The sequence below is a fragment of the Haliaeetus leucocephalus genome, unplaced genomic scaffold (genome assembly GCF_000737465.1).
Source record: "Haliaeetus leucocephalus isolate CR32 unplaced genomic scaffold, Haliaeetus_leucocephalus-4.0 Scaffold1, whole genome shotgun sequence".
NCBI classification, from domain to species: Eukaryota; Metazoa; Chordata; class Aves; order Accipitriformes; family Accipitridae; genus Haliaeetus; species Haliaeetus leucocephalus.
The window spans coordinates 353902-363737 of NW_010972437.1; the positions used below are offsets into that span (position 1 = coordinate 353902).

Below are 9836 nucleotides of genomic sequence, written 5' to 3' on the forward strand. Positions count from 1 at the left end.
CCCACGCTGGAGCAGGGGAAGAGCGTGATGAGCCCTCCCCCTGAGGAGGTGAAGCGGCAGAAAATAACATGTGATGACCGTAAACCCCATCCCTGTCCCCCTTGTGCCGCTGGGGGGGGCTTGGTGGAGAAATCCGGGAGGGAAGTTGTGCCCGGGAAGAAGGGAGGGGTGGAGGGAAGGTGTTCTGAGATTTCGTTTTATTTCTCATTTACCTTACTCTGGCTGATTTGTAATAAAAAGTGAGCTAATTTTCCCTAAGCTGAGTCTGTTTTGCCCGTGATGGTAATTAGTGAATGATCTCTCCTGTCCTTATCTCGACCCGCAAGCTTTTTTTGTTATATTTTTCTCTCCCCTGTCCAGCTGAGGATGGGGGAGTGATAGAACGGCTTTGGTGGGCACCTGGCGTCCAGCCAGGGTCAACCCATCACACTTATCTTGCCAACTACTGTTAGCCTGAAATTTTCCTCGTATGATCTATTGTGGTGGAATGATATTATTCAAGAAGCAGTAAAAAAACCCCAAACATTTAGAATCATTAAAAATCTATTTTAGGAGCTCAGTCCTGTATATAACATTCCTGTTGGCCTCCCTGTTTTATCTGTTGTTCAGCTGGAATGTCACACACTTTGGTCTTGAACCATCTGGTATCAAAACATTCCTTCTCAGGGATTGTAGTGAACGCCTAGTTAGCTCATTTTGTTTCAGTCAAAATCATAGTGAATGAAGTAGAAAGCATTTGATGCTAATTAGTAGCTTTCTGACAGTCCAGGGATATGATTAGTAGAGAGAGGACCTCAGATGTTTATTTTAAGAATTTGTTGCTCTAAATTAAAGTGAGGCTCTTCAGCAGGGCAGTCTGCCTGACAGCATGACAGTCAGTATCTTATTAAATGGATGTGTGTGTATTCAAATCTTTTTATGTTACTCATCTGACACCTCGCACAGGTATTAATTTTCACTTGAAAAGATCTACATTTGATTTTTAAAGTCAATATTAAGAATATTTTTCAAAATTTCTTTCTATTTTATTTAATTCTGGAGTACAACTAGAACTGTTCATAAAATAATGCCTTTGAAGAACATTGCCTAGGGAAAGATATTTCATTTAATGCCACAAATGATGCAAAGGACAGCAGAGCAGATTGGAGAACTTAAAAATGAGGAAAAAAATATGCCAGCAGAATAAATAGAGGCCTTTAAGCTATTAAAAAATAAGCATATATCATTCATTGCTGCAGATACATTCTGTTTGTGAGTATAAATTACCAGCCTCCAATATGGGGTAATTGTGAGCAAATGCTAGCTTCAATGCAACTCAATTTACCAGTTCTGTGTATAATTATTAACCTGGTGGAAAGGATGTGTAGCAAGTCAGAAGGGAAAGTGTTTGTTTGTTGTTTTTTTTTAAAGAAATATAGTCATCCTGGATCATAAACAAACTTGGAGTGGAAGTGACAGGGATGGAGTACTTGGTTCCTGGAGCCCTCATTCAGTGGATATACTTCCCCAGTGATATACTGCTCAGTGAAGAAAGGCAGTGGCAGCTGTGGCAGGGCACAATATAGATCTAAGTTGTTCACAGGAAATGCATGTCTCTAGTATTGTTAGTTCCTCTCTGTAATCTCAGTCTTCTGTCTGCCCCGTGGATTTCATGATGCCACTGGTTCTCCTGTCCAGACCTGGACAGTCCCTCCTTCTCTCTTGCTCTGTCTCTGCAATAGCAGACTGGAATGGAGGTTCATGCTGCTAAGAGCAGTATATGGGAATATATAATTATTTCAGAAATAACATGCAACACAGTGTGATTTAGTCATACTTTGACACACCTCTGTCTGCCAAGAAAAATGCAGGCACTACCTTATAGAACTGTTGCTAAGAGCACTTCTTCAGGCTCTAGGAGTGAGAAGATGCTTTATTGTATGGTTAACTGCAGGAATTAACAGCAGGGTTTCAATCTGGGACCTGCCAAGATATTAAAGCACACAAATCTGTTGCTTGAATTAAAGGCTGCGCTTCTGCCTAGGAGACGTAGCACCATGTGGAATTAGCCTGGGACATTATTTCGTAAATTGAAGACACTTTGAAAAGTGATTTTATTGACATTTGTAGCCTAAAAAACAATTCAAGAGGAGAAAGTTTTGGCCAGCACCAAGAAGAAATGTCTTTTGTTTGTTTTATGCTAAAGTTAAACAATTTTCTAAGAAAGCAGAAACTTTATGTTAAAAAAAAAATTAAAGAAAAATCCAATTTCAATCTGAAATGTTAATGGAAATCTTTTTTTTCCCCATGACTGAGCAGGAGAATCATGAAATACATTTGGACTGTGCATTCCTTTTCCTGTGCCACCACTAGCATCCCTGTAGCTTTTGCGAGCCTTTTGGAACATTCACCATCAACTAGTCTCTTCCTAGTAAGAGACAGCTGAATTTTTGCAGGCACAGCTGTCTGCCATCTTAATTACAATAGCAACATACAATTTTCAACATTCTTTAAATAGTCAGAAGAAGCAGGCATTGAAAATAAGTTTGTAGCTTTTTCACTATTCTGCTTTAGTTTTCCCTTCTGTGAAGTGAAGAAAGTGACATTTACCATCTCATTGTAATATCAACATTAATTTTATAGTGGAAACAGTAAGATGCTATACAGTGGTGATAACAAATGGTATCTTGTCATTGCACAAAAGATAGCTCCTATTATTGAGCTAAAGAGTAAGTATACTTTATCTATATGTTTGCAGTGCATATACCAGATAATGCCACATAGCACAATGACGCAGGATTATGCGGTCCAGAGGAAGAGGATTCAGATACCACATGCTTTGAATTTCTGTGTTGCTTTACAAATCAACACATGGAATATATTTTCCCCTTCTTTAAAAAAGAAAAGAAAAGCTGTTCTGTAAACTGTTATAAACAGATATCTGACCAGGGTCTTGTATGTATGTTAGAAGGGATGGGTGCATGTTTTTTCTTTCTGAACAAATAATCTGACTGCTCCTTCACATGCAAGCCTGTAGTGCTGCCACTTATCAGCTGCTACCCAGCTCTACAGAAGAAAATGAGGATTTTTTTTTTTTTAGCACAGGACAAAGCAAGCCATGCCGTATTAAAATGCGCTCACTCAGCCACACTCCTTTCCTCAAAAGTATTTAAATTATCTTTTCTTCTGAGGAAATTTCCCACCTATCTGAGAATTTCCCACCTTCTTCATTTTTTAAGTAAAAAAAGTCTAGTATTTACGGAAGTAAAAAGCCCAAAATTCTGTCAGGTCCTCCAGTATGCAGTTTCAGGAGGTTGTAGGTATTTGCACAAGCAGTCAGCTCTCTGTTTCACAGTAATTTGTTTGCTTTTGTTAGTTATTCACAATAAGCAGTCATAATGCTTGTAAGTAACATAATTCCTCACTACAAAATGACTGCAACAACGGATTGTGACTTTGTCACTGCGTAATAACAACCAGAAGCAGATGTCTCAGGAATATATTAAATTATTTCTAGAAGATGAAGGAAAACATTCTCCCTAGAAGATGCCACTTCATCTTAAATACCTGGAAACTTTTTGCGAAAGATTTCGGTGACCCATGCTGTGTAACCTTCACGTTTCTTGTCCGGGAAGGGGAACTGTTTGCAGATCTGTGTTAATCTTTCACACCTATCTAACATGTAGAATGTGGGCAGTGTTTACCTATCTCATAAAAAAAACTATAGCTCAGCCATGTTTTTAAAGTGCTTCAGCTCAGTAAATAGCTAAATGAAAGTTCAACTCCATAGAGTTGAAACTGTAGTTAAGTTCACTTTCTCTCTCCATTTCCCAGATAGGCCTGAGTTAATTAGTAGCCAACCTTCCAATATGTGTTTCCTCCTTTTGAGCCTTGTGTGTATATATATTTGTTCAGCCATTGTTGTTGCAAAGAGATCACCCCCACCCAGCTCAGAGTCCAAAGGTTTAGCAGTTTTGTTTAGCTAATAAATCTAAAGGTAGGTAAGATAAGACAGGTTTTGTAACCAGTTACTGCATTCCATTTTAATGATACTGCATTGACTTAAAATTCTGTGGTGTTGGGTCAAAATTTAAAATACATTGCAGTTTGAGGTCTTTAAAAATTCTTCTCCAGTATTACTATTTGGAATGGTAGTTGATGCTTAAATGATTAATTTAGAAAGTGAGAGAGACATACAAGGTAGACAGGCAACCTATGTGTCATGTACATGTATGTCCATACGCATTCTCATTTTTGTCAATGGAAATTATAAATAATCCAGTTTACCAGAGAATTTTCAAGATCAGAAGTCTTACTTCTGAGAGTGTCATCTGAAGGGTTTTTAGGCATTGGAAGGGCTGATTCGCAATTGTCCTCCATAGTGTTTAGGGTAATTGTTTAACTTTTTTATTCCACTACAACCTGAATAACACAAAACCCTACAATTCACAGCTGATGGCATTTGCAGTCTTTGTAGTGCTATTATTCAGCACACATGCTACAAAGAAAGAAGGAACCGAGATCTTAGGCTTTCCTTAACATTCCCTGCTGTTGCTGTTATAAATGGCCAAGGCTATGGAAGACACAAGGCACATTTGACAACTGCTTTTCTGACTTAGATATGACTGATGTCAGGAAGGAGCCAGTTGCTGATAGCTTGCTCTGGCTTCTCCTTCTGTCACTCATATACTGATGGACCTGCACTAGTAGGAAATGCTACTGTTTTAAGTACATTAGACTGGCTCTGCAGAATAGGAAAAATGCCTTCCTAACTCAGTACATCTATAAGCTATTGTTTAAGGCAAAGCATGAGGGTTAGTAGCACTTATTACATGGTAGCCTACGCAACTCAAAGGTCCGTGAAACCATCAGTGACCCAAAGGTGATCTGCAAAAGCGGATCTAGTGTTTACTTGAAACATTTAATTATAAGAATGCACAATATTTTGAACAACTGAAGGGGAAATAAACTGTGGTACAAAATGTTTGAGAACTATTGATTTATTTTTATTCTTATGTATTTTAATTGTTCCCCAGAAGATTACAGCTCTTAGAAACAGAAAGACATAAAACCAACCATGCAGAGTCAGACTGAAGGACTGTCTAGCCCAGGACACCATCTCCCAAAACCAGCCCTAAGGGGCTGCATGGGGAAAAGAACAGGGCAAACATGTCTCACACTCTGTTTTCAGCTCAGGGGACTCCTGAGTTGGATGTTGTGGCATTTTTTATTTTATTTTTCCATCTAGTAGCCTGGGGATTTCTCTTCCATGCATTTGTCCAGCCTCCCTTGGAACTTGACAGACTTCTAGCATCCGCAATATCTTTGCAAGCTTTGGACATGTCTCCTACTAGCTTCATTTGATGTGCCCTAATCCGTGTATGAGAAGAAAGAGTAAATTAACCTGCTTTCTCCAATTCATGACTTTGTAAATCTGCTATATGCCTGCTAAGTTGCCTCTTTTCCTGACTGGTGTATACTAGGCTACTCAGCTGTTCCAGGCAGAGAAGTCATTCCAAACTTTTAAGCATACTTCTCTGAACCTTTTCCAACTCTAATATATTCTTTTTGAAATAAGGAGACCATACTGATTTTTTCCTATAATTCATATGGGATCCACGTCTGAATTTCTCTCTGTGTGAAAAAAAATCCATATATTATACTAAAATAGAATTCTTTCTTGCTTTGCAATGGGTTTTGCACTTATAATCTTTTTTTATTTTTCCTCCCCTCATAAGTACTTTGGCAGTTTTGAACCTTCTGGTACTAAACAGTTAACAGCACATTGTAGCAATATAAGAAATCCTCAGGGAGCTAGGTTGTACATCCTAAAAGCAGATAAAATTGTCCAACCCTGCAGGCAACAGACCTTTTCTCAACTATTAGTAGAACAAGGGGAAGAGAGGGGAAAAAAGAAAAGGAATATAGTAAATTACTTTAAAAAGCATAGGTACTTAGAATTCATAGTTGATGTGCTGATTTAGGAAGTCATGAGATATGGCATAGAAAAAAAGGTAAAAAATGTTAATATTGTTACATAGACAAAGACTATTTTTTCTGCTTTTGTCACCCTCCTGTGGTTTTTTCTTTTCCCACCCAACCATTTCAAAGGCATATCCTTACAATGACACATCAGTTTCTGTCTTCTCAAGGTTTAGAAATAGCTAAGCTGTTATAAATAGATCACAATCTGCAAGAGACAAAGAGAATGGAAATATTGTAAAAGATTAGCTGAAAAATTTGGATGTGGATTGAGATTTCAGATGTCTCCAAGAGTGGAAGTACTCAGTTTGAAATGCTTTATTAACCACAGCAGAGGAACCCGTGCTCCTTGTGCAGCAGTGAAAAATAGCCAGGTAGAATCAGGTGGCACTTTTGGTCACAGTGCCAAGCACAGAATGACGTCCAGCTCCGTCTCCGGGAGCTCACAGTTCAATGATGTGAGAAGGCGGCACTTTGCCGTTCCTTACTGTGAAGCTAAAACACAAGAGGCAATTACTCTTTTATACACTGTAGAGCCACTAAATCAGAATGTATAACTTTTACACCATAATTTCTGGCAGTACACATGCACTCTGAATTGGTAGCATTCATCAAGTTTGTTCCCTTTTTCCACTTGGCCTCCAAAATGCCTTGCCTTTAATGAAGTGTCTTAGCATATGTTTGAAACCTTGTCCTTGTCCAGCAAGGCAGTGAAAAAGTCAAAACTGGGAAACAGTCTAATATCCCTTTGTTTCTCTTTGAGTACTCCCTTTGTAAGGTCATTTAGATCCTGCTGACGCTTCCAAACAGACTTTGGAAGAACAAGTAGTTGTCCTGCACTGAAAACTGGTAACATGGGAGTGGTATTATTCCTCCAGCCACATACATATAGCTGAGGTCCATTTTCTTATCTTCCGACTGTTAGAGTGACTGTGAGAAAGATGATTTGGTGATTGTAGGTAAAATAAGACATTAAATGAAAGGAACAAACTTTCTCTGTGATGTGTTTCTGTTTTGAAGAGAAGCTACCTCCTGAAACCAGGCTGGGTTTCACAGTAGCTACATCATGGCAACTAGCTTGACGTAAGCTATACATTCTCAGTCTTTGCCAAATACAATGTCATACCACTAATGTAGGACCTGGTCTTTGCTTGAAGTGTGTCTCCAGCTGTCATTGGTTTTAATAGAAGTTTAGGCCAATACACACTGCAGAATCAGGTTCTTCAAACCTAAATTAACATTCTGTTGAAAACTAAACATATGTTGGTTTTTTTCACTGTCAACAATTTAGTTTCCAGGTTTGGAAAAGAAACATTGCTGGGGAGGAATCCAATGAATTTATTAATGAGCTCGGTAAGTATGAAACTATTAATATCTTCTGAGATTTTGTTTGTCTTATTTTTATCTTCAACTTCAGTCTCTGAAATAAACAGATGTTCTGAAGCTTTCCACTGAGAATACTACAGTATGTTAAGTCCTATCTTAAATACATTGTGATTATCGGGACATTGTAGGAAACAGGTGAACAATATTTCTGAAAGAATTTGTACCATTACATGAAGTCTGTATCTCACATTGCACTGATAGCCCTAAAAAGAAAACACCTAGAACATTTCTTATATGTTACTAATGATTTTTATTTCCAGACAGAAATCTGAATACAAAAATGGAAACATTAGTTTATTCTCTAATATTATCAGAGAATATTAAAGCTGCTATTACTATTCCATGGCATGACTGACAACATAGTTTATCTGTCCTAAACACATTTTAAATAGATGAGGGCTTCTATTTGTCTAAAAAGGTTCTTTTTATTTCAGGATCACTTTTGATCAGAGATACAGCTTTGAATTTCGGTGTAACTGAAGCCTAGGGCAATCCTCCTACTGACACTTAAGTACTAAGGTCCTTTGTTCTTTATAGTGAGGAATATCATCTTGAGAATTTGAGAAGGGCATCAGTAAATTTCTCATTGTTTTCACACTTTGGGGAGGGGAGACTATTTGAAATTCACCTTGAAACTGAATTCAATTACCAGTATCGCTTGGATGTTCTCATATTAACCAAGAAGTTAAAACAGATTAGCCCATCAGTTATGGTGGAGGTCCTGAGATGAAATACAAAATAAAAAAGATCAGTCTGCTTTCTGGGGAAAGAGGTTAGATGGCTTGGCTAACACTGTGACTCCCTTCTGTATGAAAAGTGACATTTACTGCTCCTATTTATAATGAGGTAAATTCAGCCCTACAGAGAATTAAATGTGAGGCCTCTGAAGTCAGCAGCTAGACTTAGCCTGAATTTGATGCATTGTGTCCTCAGTAGAAAAGATTGTTTTGCTGCTTGTGTCACTCAAGTAGTTTTCATCAAAAATCACATTTGCCTGTAGTAAATAAAAATGCCTGTCTTCTTAGTCTTGGTTTAGGTTTACAAAGCTACATCTTAGAAGACCTGAATTTAATCAGTGAGATAAGATGATATGACTGTGCTTGTATCTGATTCAAAAAAACCTAGTTCAGTTAAAAACTGCTTTGAGCCATCATCATTTTTTTTAGCAATATAAATGGTGAGAGTTAGTCCTTGGATTAAAGGAGAAGAATATATAATGCTGTGTAAAATCAGAAGTAATTTTCTTGAACAATCTTTCAATATGTAGAATACTGAACCTCAATTAAAATTTGTTTTGGTCAGGGAATATTTTGCTGTGCAGTGGTATTGTATTTCCTTTAAAAGCTATTCTCAGAAACTTAATTTAGTCAAAAGCCGAGAACTCAAATTCCCATCGACCTCAAGTCATTGACTAGTAATTAGGAAAGCAGGGATATCTGACCCTATATGTGATTTTTTGTGGACTTAAAGGACAATGATAGAAAAGAATTTCTTGCTTGAATGCCAGTATTTGCTCAACCCCTTGCTCTCAGTAGGGATAGAAGGAACTTCCTAGGGATCAGAGAGAACTGGTCAGTTTGCCATCCCTCAGTCATATACCTGCAGTTATTAAAAAACCTGTTAGGCTCAATAGTTATTTAGTACATTCAGAATACAGCATAGAAGGCATACATTTGTATTATAGAAGCTAAGTGTAGAACCAAGGACCCATCCTGCCAGAACATAGTGGGCAGAGGACGTGGGTGTGTATGTCACATTTTTAACTATTCTCCCTGCCCTAGTCAATTTGCATTTTTATTTTAACATTCCTAGTTTTTATTTAGAATAAAATGTGTGTGCATGTGGGGGCTGTTTAAGTTTTAGAAGTTTGGTCTTTTCTGGGGACCTGGCTATAAGAGACGGTCTAAGCAGATCCATCTCAAAGCCCTGGCCAGTTAACCTTCCCTCCCCCTGTGAAGACAGGCCAATGCAGAATTCATTGCAGGTTCAGGGGCTAAATTGCATAAATTGTCTCTAGTTCCTGCCTGGAGTCAGTCATCGGGGCTTTGTACACTCTCCAGTCTGTAGCAGTGGAGCTTATGACAGGATCAAGGTCATCATGTTTTTGCACATACTCGGTGGCATCAGTGTTAGCAGCAGCCCAATGTAAACAATTTGCTCTGTGGACAGCAAAACTAATGAAGCTTGATTTCCTATGGGCTTGTGTATTATGCTTTTAGAGTCTGCTCCCTTGTCTCCACCACTTTCGAAGCCTCAGCTGTCCCTTCTCCTTTCCCTGCAGTTCCCCCCTCTATTCCTTTACCTGATGCCCAGTTCTTCACAGGGTAACTTAACTGCTGCTTGGGCAGGAACAATGATTCACTGGACAAATGGGAGCCTGCTGTGGAGTTCATGCCGTGGGCTTTCCTCCCGCGGAGGGCACTGTTTTGCCTTTCTTTTCTTCACCAGCCACTGATGTTCACACCGTGTAGGAATTTAGTATTTGTGAG

The 9836-nt window shown here is 38.5% G+C and overlaps 1 long non-coding RNA gene across 1 annotated transcript in view; it reads left to right on the plus strand.

The window, feature by feature from the left end:
• LOC104829555 overlaps window positions 1-7313 on the plus strand; it is a 13813-nt gene extending 6500 nt beyond the window's left edge. The window contains exon 5 of the long non-coding RNA XR_774143.1: window positions 7253-7313. This is a non-coding gene — a long non-coding RNA (uncharacterized LOC104829555). The remainder of the gene's footprint in view (window positions 1-7252) is intronic.
• The last annotated feature ends 2523 nt before the right edge of the window (window positions 7314-9836 follow it).